This window comes from Dermacentor andersoni, chromosome 7 (genome assembly GCF_023375885.2).
Source record: "Dermacentor andersoni chromosome 7, qqDerAnde1_hic_scaffold, whole genome shotgun sequence".
NCBI classification, from domain to species: Eukaryota; Metazoa; Arthropoda; class Arachnida; order Ixodida; family Ixodidae; genus Dermacentor; species Dermacentor andersoni.
In genome coordinates this window covers 97,664,181-97,673,030 of record NC_092820.1, presented here as the reverse complement: position 1 = coordinate 97,673,030, position 8,850 = coordinate 97,664,181, and the positions used below count along the sequence as shown (strand labels likewise).

General features: G+C 46.7%; 1 long non-coding RNA gene across 2 annotated transcripts in view; it reads right to left on the bottom strand.

Moving 5' to 3' along the window:
• Positions 1-1,088: 1,088 nt before the first annotated feature.
• The window catches only part of LOC140219303 (uncharacterized), a 46,824-nt gene continuing 39,062 nt past the window's right edge, over positions 1,089-8,850 (bottom strand). For both annotated transcript variants that reach the window (XR_011895481.1, XR_011895482.1), the window contains exons 4-5: positions 6,977-7,069; positions 1,089-1,469 (exon numbers count right to left, since the gene is read on the bottom strand). This is a non-coding gene — a long non-coding RNA (uncharacterized lncRNA). The remainder of the gene's footprint in view (positions 1,470-6,976; positions 7,070-8,850) is intronic.

Below are 8,850 nucleotides of genomic sequence, written 5' to 3'. Positions count from 1 at the left end.
CGGATGTTTCTCAAGCGGCCCGTGACTGCGGCTAGCCTCGCGATAATCCCCAAATCCTTCAACCATCATCATCGCCTACTCTGGTGCCCGGGCCACGCGGGTGTACAGGGGAAAGAAAAGGCTAACGCGTTCGCTCGAGGGTTCACTAACCGAGTGACGGCGTCCTCTTCTAACCCCAACCACCCGCACTATCCCTCACAAAATTCCACCAATTTAAATGCCAAAGACATCCTTGCTCATCAGCGTGGAGTCCGCAGAAAATACCCGCCGCCTCACCCACAACTTAACGGGAAGAGGCCGCCGATTGGCGTAAAATACAGACCGGGGTGTTCCCCCATTTAAAATTGCTGAACGCCATGTATCCCCCTCGCTATAGGGCCAACTGCCCTTGGTGCGGTGGCATACCTACCATAATACACATAACCTGAGAGTGCACTAAGCACCCTCATAGGCCAAATGCCAGTAGGACAATGGGGCAGTGTGAGGCACAGCTCGCCCGCTCCGACCTGGCAGGACAAAAGTCCTGAATTAGCCAGGTCAGGCAGGCGGCAGAGGCCAGTGGGGCCCTGGACTGAGAGGCTCCAACCACCCCTCCTTCAAATCTTTACAATTGTAATAAAGTTTCTCTCTCCCTCTCTCCGACACGCTGCACTACTTTCTCTATCTGACCACTTTAGCACACGGAAAGATCTAGTGATACTTTTTGCGACCTGAATCCAGGTTTTGAGTGAGCAATAATTCCTTACTTATCTTTAATTCAGTAAAATGATCGTGCACTACCATGCCACGCCACTTCATAAGTGCTGTTGGATTTGTGAAAACCACTACTTTACAGCCATGCAGTATAGAAGTAGTCGTAGAAGATGCACCAAAAGACAGTGTCACCTGCACGCCCCAAAGCAGGCCAGGACATGCACCATATGTATGCTGCCCGATATTACAGCCCTCCATCTGCAGCATTATTGAACTGGCATTTACGCTCTCGGATAGTTCACCTTAACCAAACCAGACCTCAATTTTGCGTATGACATTCTTCCTACATTTCTGAAAGTGATCAACTACAATACAAATTAAAACAACAAAGAACGGAATGTTACCAATGTTTTAATGTTTTTAAAGTGGTAATTGGCAGAACCTATACCGCTGAATCTTTAGGCAAGAAGAAAATTGAAAAAATGTACGTTACCATTAAATCTGCAATATTTGAGCAATTCAATAGCGAATATGTTTACTCCCCTATACTACAAACCAGTACAATCTATGTCTGCTGGTACTTTCATGGTTGTCTACCGTCCGGTTTCACATATTTTCAAAAGATTTGTGTTCTCGATCATATCAAGTGTGCTGGCAAGAATCGTTGTACAAGTTTGTAACTTGACGTTGTTGCGAAAGCTTCAGAAATTGCGCCACACAACTTGCGTTTGGATGCTCAATTGTTGAATTCTTCACACGAACTTCATATTGAAAACCTATAAAGAAATCAAAACCGTCAGAACGTGTAATAAAATACAGCTGAAGTAACTAAAAGTGTTTGGCTGTTGCACACTTGCAAAATTTACTCGATGGTAAAAAATATTTTAATCGTGCGCTGTATTGACAATATTGATCAACCAAAACCCAAAAGCTCCTTGTGCCGCCTTGCACATAGCTCCCCAAAGTATGAAAAAGCCAGATGTTCGATTACCTTCCTTCATCGTTTAGAACGACTCTATATTAACTGCAGTGTACCGCAACCAGAACATTTCACACAGCAGACATACTCGCACAATTGCCCTCCTGGGCTCTCGTTACATTATGCTTAAGATTACGCATTGCCAACTATCCAAGCTGTCCATTCGCATGAACACTTCACGTTGATCTCAGAATGCTTAAACCCATTTCCACTTAAACTACTCGTCTGTATTCCAGGCCCACTAATTTGACCGCTGGGGCCTCGCTCTCGCGTATTACCAAGCTATCACGTCACTATAAAGGGGAATATGGTTGGGATTAAGCTAGTACCATCTATTCGGCATTTTATTGCCTAATTACGCCACAAGCCGCTGCTGTCTTAGAACCAACTTTAATTAGCTAATTCGCCTAACTTGCCTATCTCGCGACTTAGAAATTTCGCCGGCATGACCTTGGCAGCAGCTAACGAACCGAACTGCTTATATCTGTAGCACCACGCGGTTTCTTAGACGGTTTACCTCTCAGTTCTAGCCGCAATGCGAACTGCGCTGCGTAAAATCCTTAAGTCGAAATAACTACTGACTATTGCAACACACTCAAATAAACAAATAACACATCGGCCACGCGACAAAAAAAATACAAGAGTCTGCAGTTGACGCTTTTATAACCAGGATATATTTGGTATTAACTAGGAAGTTATAAACTTATTTTCATTGCTCTATAGTTACTGAACCTAGGTGGGCCATGCAAAAAGCAGTTTCTTTTTGCAATAGAATGCATGCATGGGAGCAGGAAGCATTAGGCAATATTTCATGTCCCATAATAATCCTTAAGTGAGGTTCGTTCTGTGGTAATTCCTTGATTTTTTGGATATATTTTCTCTATGCAAGATTATTAGGATGCTAAAGAGGGAAAGCCTAATTTAACCCGTGCAACCTCAGAAAGTTTAGTTCGCCATTTCGGTATGTTGTTTACATCGCTCGGTCGTTTTTTTTTTTTCATCTTTTCCCATTTCTTATGCTGCTTTCTCGGCACTCCCAGCTTCATTTTCCTAGTCTTATTATTCATGTTTCCATTAGAGTAGTACAGACATCTATTGATGCCATTTACACATATTCTGATATTCAAACGTCTTCGGCTGACCTTTTTGTTGTACTCTGCAAACGACGAGCCTCATTAGCGGACCGTCACAATGTATTGCTTTCTAAGTTATCTTACGATGAAGTCGTTGAATACCTCGAGGAACATTACAATCCTCAAGTTAATGAAATAGCTGCGAGTTTCTCGTTCTTCATGCGCAAACAGAGGGATGGAGAGAGCGTTTGGGCATACATTGCCGACCTTCGGAGACTGGCGGAAAGTTGCAACTTCGGCATCTCACTGCACCGTATGCCGCGAGACCGCATAGGATGCGGAACCAGGAACGACGACGCACGACGCTGCCTATTAACGCGGAAGAAGCTAACTTTTCAGGAGGCAAAATAATTTGCCATAGCTTCAGAGAAGGCGCTAGGCGACGTTCATAACATGCGAGAAGCAGACCCAATGACTACGGGAATCAGCATCAATGTTGTACAGTCGCAGTGAGGACGACAACCCTGGACGGAGTGGAACACTGCAAAGAACAACCATTCATGTGAGCCTTGTGGTGGCCCCCACGTAACACACATGTGCCGTCATTGACACACCAAGTGCCACCATTGCGGCAGGAAAGGTCATCTGGCGAATGTTTGCAGCAGTAGCCGCCCTCGGGAACCTGGTGCCTTTGCTGTCGAGGAAATGGAAGGTGAGAACGAAGAAGAAATGCTGCTTGCTCTTGTCGCTCACAGCTCCGCCGACAGTGCTACGTTGAAGCCTCTCGAGGGAGAGTTGACATGGCAAGGCAGGAAATTGCGTATGATTCTAGACACGGGTTCTCCGGTCAGTGTCATACCGAAGAGCATATTTACGAAACATAGCAAATGGCAGCCGGCACTGGAAGAAACGTCGCTCCGCTTAACATGCTTCCTCGGGTTATTGCCAGTTGTCGGCGAGATAACCATGAGGGTTCATTCTGGATCTACTTTTGTGACCAGCACGCTAATCGTGGCGGCATCTTACGGACCACTGCTCTGCGGCCGGAACACGATAGAGGCCTTCCGTAAGGTGGGTGTGTCCTTCTGGGACACTAGAACCACCTCAAGTGTAAAAGTGGTTCGTGATAACAAGATGACGCCCCTGCTCGATGAATTTTCGGATGTTTTCGACCAGAAGATTGGCTGTTGCAAGGGCCCCCCTGTGCAATTACGCCTCGAGGTTGGAGTCCGCCCACGTTTCTGTAAGGCACGTACAGCCTTATGCCTTGCGCTCCAAAGTTTCAGCAGAGATCGACCATCTTGTACAAGACGGGGTGCTTTCGTCGATAAGCATTTCAGATTGGGCAACACCAGTGGTTCCGGTAGCAAAAAAAGAACGGCGATATACGATTGTGCAGCGACTTCAAGGTAACAGTCAACCCCTGCCCAAAGGTGAAGGCATGTTTGCGGCGCGTTCTGGAGGCGAAGTCTTCAGCACTCTGGACCTAAGCAACGCGTACAATCAGCTGCCGCTGGAAGACGAAGCTAGAATGACGGTGGTACTCATCACACACCGGCGCCTTTACTGCTACAATCGCCTAGCATTTCGAATTGCTTTAGCCCCCCCTCCCCTTGTTCCAGCGACGGCATGTAATCGATTTTGGCTTGCCGAATGTTCAAGTGTGCCTCGACGACATCATTGTGGCGGAGAAGGAAAATGACACATCGGTACTGCGGCAGGTGTTTCAGCGGCTTCGTGAACGCAACCTGAAGTTGAACAAAGCCAAGTGCCGGTTTAGGCAAGCACAAGTGTCGTTTCTGGGGCAGCGCATCGATGCCAAAGGTCTTCACCCTCTGCAAGATAACCTCGAGGCGGTACTGGCCACACGGAAGCCAACATCGGTAAGCCAGCTCAAATCTTTCTTGGGCTTGGTTACTTATTATGCTAAATTCTTGCCCAACTTGTCAACGATGCTGGCTCCCGTATATCGCTTGCTCGCAAAGGGGGTGTTGTTGCAATGCGGGCCGTCCTAGGACAGCGCATTTAGAGAACCAAAGAGTGCCTTAGGCAAGGCTAAATTTCTTGTCCACTATGACCCGAGAAAACCCCTTCGACTGGAATGCGATGCCTCATCGGTCGGCTTGGGCTCAGTGCTGTCCCACCGCATCAACGGCGAAGACTATCCAATAGCTTTTCGCTGTAGAACCTTGGCGCCGGCGGAGTGAAATTACTCGCAACTGGAAAAGGAAGCGCTCGCCCTAAACTATTTTATTGGTAATAAATTTTGTTTGATAACGGACCACAAGCCGCTGACAGGGCTGTTCCATCCCGGGGAACCAATTCCGCAGATAGCGGCGGCCAGGATACAGAGCTGGGCGCTCCTTTAGTCAGCGTGTCAGTATGACATAGAATTCAGGAAAGGAACATTACAGGCGAATGCCGCTGCTTTGAGCCGTTTGCCGCTGCCGGAGCAAGGGCACCCTGGTGAAGATGATCCAGTCGAATATGTGCTACATGCGCAAGCTTTGACAGATTTTTCTCTTAGCTCACAGCAGTTGGCAAACAGCACGAGTCAAGACATGCTTCTCCGACAGGGAAAGACATGGATCCTTCGCGGTTGGCCAAACCAGATGGGGCCGAAGCAACAATGCCTTCCGCCGTACTTAACCCGCCGATACGAACTCCCTGTCAGTAAAGGACTAATATACTGGGGTCATCGCGTAGTTCTGCCTGAGACCGTGCGGGCACTTAATCTGAGCGAACTTCGCAACACCCACCCAGGCATGACTGCCATGAAGCGCCTGTTCCGTACGATGTTTTGGCACCCCGGATTGGACCGCGACATAGACAAGCTGCTACAAAGCGGGCAGCAGTGCGTACAATTTAGCAGTTCAGTGACTGAAAAATTTTTCAAAGATAACCATGTGTGTCATGTTACCTTCGCTCCATACTATCCGCCGTCAAATAAATTGGCGGAGCGTGCAGTGCGCTCCATTAAGGAAGGTATCAAGAAAAATAAGGATGGAAGTCTGCTCAATCGTATTTCCAAGTTCTTGCTGCGCTACTGGGCAACACCGACTCGAGATGGGAAGTCGCCCGCCGAGATGTTGCTGTGTTTTCAACCCAGGACCCGCCTATGCGGACATTTTCCAGAGGAAGAGGTGGCACGGGACCCCACGGTGAGCAGACCCCCGGCACCGTTGTCTTAAGTCTTTCAACCGGGAGCGCTTGTCTGGTTGCGGCAGTGCAATGACGCTTGCTAGAGATGGGTACCCGCATGGTGACGTCAACAAGAGGTAGACGTATGGTCAAGGTGGACAACACAGGAGGGGTGCAGCGCCGTCACATGAACCAAGTGCGGCCACGACTTGCAGCGTATGAAATAAAGCAAGGATTCTACGCAACTCGACCTGGAGACAACCAAGTCACAGAGAGTAATCAACCCTCTGCAGTGAAAGACGCTGAACCATCGGCAGACGGGTCACTTGGAACATCCCAGGCTTCCAGTGAAGCAGCCTCAAGTGTACCGGTGGGCTTAGGACTTCCTAGGCGTTCTACGCGCACAAGGAGACCACCCGACCGGGTAGGCTTCTAAGGGGGAGGAAATGCCGTATCGCGTCATTGCAAGCCCGCCTATCGCATCACGACGTGCGCATGCACCTACTAATTCGTACAGAATAAAAGCAACCACGCTATCTTCAATAAACCATTCCATTGCTTGCACCTACTGCGTCTGTTGTTTTACCCGCGCTACAGCAAATACCCTTAGTGAGTCCAGGTATATCTGATCCATGTTCTTCTAGTTATCAGCCTCTAGATACGGAAGATAAAGCCGATAAAGGGACGTGTTGCTGGGCGAATCCGTCGTATTAGCAATTTTCATAAACCGCGCACAATAAAATACGACGATGTGAGTAAGACGCAAGAGAAGCACAACCGAAAAAAAAAAAAAAACGTGTGCAGATCACAGCGCCTGATAACTGAAAAAAAACATCATCTACGTCTTTCAATTTAGTATTGTCGCTAAATGAGGCCATTTTTTTTTTTCTTGAAGTTCGGTTCACTTTTGCCCAACCTTGCAGTCGACCCCCTAATAGAAATTTTCTGATCCTTTCTGGTATAAATAGCTTCCATTGATTCTTATCCAAGCATATGTACACAATTGGCGAGGATTCTTTCGCCCTGACTTAGGATGCACCTGTGTTGAAACATACAACTCATATAAAAGACGTTCTTGCTTTTTACATACCTCCCATCCCTGCTCTGTATGATACCCTGAAGATGCCACATGTATATTTTCCGTACTCATACAATAGCTGCTCCGTCGACGTGACCATACCACCTGTAAGAAATTACATGAAATACTTCAGGAACGCGGAATTGTTACATGACACTGCACATTATTGTGCTGCTTTTAGTAATGGGTAACAATGGAATAATCTTATGCTGGTCTCGCAACCGGTCAATTGGACCCATTTCGGCCTTACACTAGCAGTCATTTTACGATTAGGATGGGTAGCCCATTTACTTCCGCCGAAGAACGGTATTACTTAGTAGCCAACCTGCTAGGGTTCAATTTTAGGCAATTGCGTGCAACCGGTGAGTCATAGTGCGCTCATGGAAGTTGGAGAGGTGTTGCAGACGAACTATGATTGGTATTACCTTCCGTGCACAAAAAGCACAACTCTATCTAGCCTGGCAAGCCTGACTGAGAAAAATATATGTGCACAATCGGTAAGGGTAGAAGCTTGGTTTCATTGGTTCAAAATATTCCAACTAACCCACATACACAGAAAAAACACGGGCAGAGTAAGTGATGGGTGGGAGGGGGGGGGGGGGGAGGCTGATGTAATAGCGCATGTGTTGTGCGCTCGTTTGGCCCCTCTTTTCCTTTTCGTTTTCTATTCTTTTCTCTTCCTTTGTTTTGCTTTTACAGCGAAGCTGTATACAGGGTGTCCTAGCTAACTTTAGCCAGAGTTTAAAAACATGCGAATGCTGCGTAGCTGGACAGAAACAAAGTTATGTTGCTTGCTGTCACTTGGAGAGACTGAAATAATCTTTTTATTTCGGTGTAATGAGATAATTAGCATTAATTATATTATAATTAGATTAAAAGTGTCAATAGGACAGCGGCATGAAAAACTCCCGATGCAGTTTCTTGTTGCTCAATGCGTGCTATAACAGTATATATAATACAGTACGTGCAATACGGCATGCCGCCTTGACACCTGTCACAGCTATGACCAACCCTTTACTTTATGCAGCTGTTCCTGCTAAGAGCGATATTGATGGCCAAGGCATCCCTCAAAAGAATGCATTTTGCTAACACTGCACCCTTCCATCAAGGCGAGTGCACAGAAGAGACTTCACTGTTAGGGTGCCACGGCGATTATCGACTACCACCTATATAGGCAACTCGACTTCTGCAATTGCTTCTAGTGAGCACGTCGGCTGGCCTCCTGTCACAGCTATAACTAACACGTTACTTTCATTTATGCAGGTTAGTGACAAGAATTGTACTGTCAAATCTAATGACCCGTGCTGTCTCTAGCTGACGTGCCAGAACAGCTTGTATTTATGTTGCCTGCATGCACGAAATAAAGTCTTGTCATTACTGAAACTTTGTGGCGACGTAGAATTCTTTTCAGCTCAGTCTACCAAAGAATTATTAAAAGAACTTCTTGAGGGCCAAAAGACCGTGCATAAAAGACTAGATGCGATAGAGTTGAAACTAAAGAAGGTTCAAACATCAATGTCAGTCGTTATGAAACCGGGTACCAAAGTATCCAGTCTCAAAAAACTGTTCAGGGATTGGGAAAAAAGTTAGCGAGATTTTAAGACAGAAGTAGGCAAAACAATCTTCTGATGTTGGCATCCTCGGATGTTTGGAAGTAACACAGGACTGACTTGAATCAATAATATTTGAAGACTTGTTCAAAATTAAGCTTGGTGTAGAAGTAAATTCTGTGTTAAGACTGCTTATAATTGGACGCATGACCAGATACTGTGATATTACAAAATTTTATCAAACCTCAAGGCGGGTTTATCCGCCCCCTAACCCCAAACTCGACAGGGCCCAAGCGGTAGACTGGCGGCAGCTACAAACAAAGACCTTCCCCAACC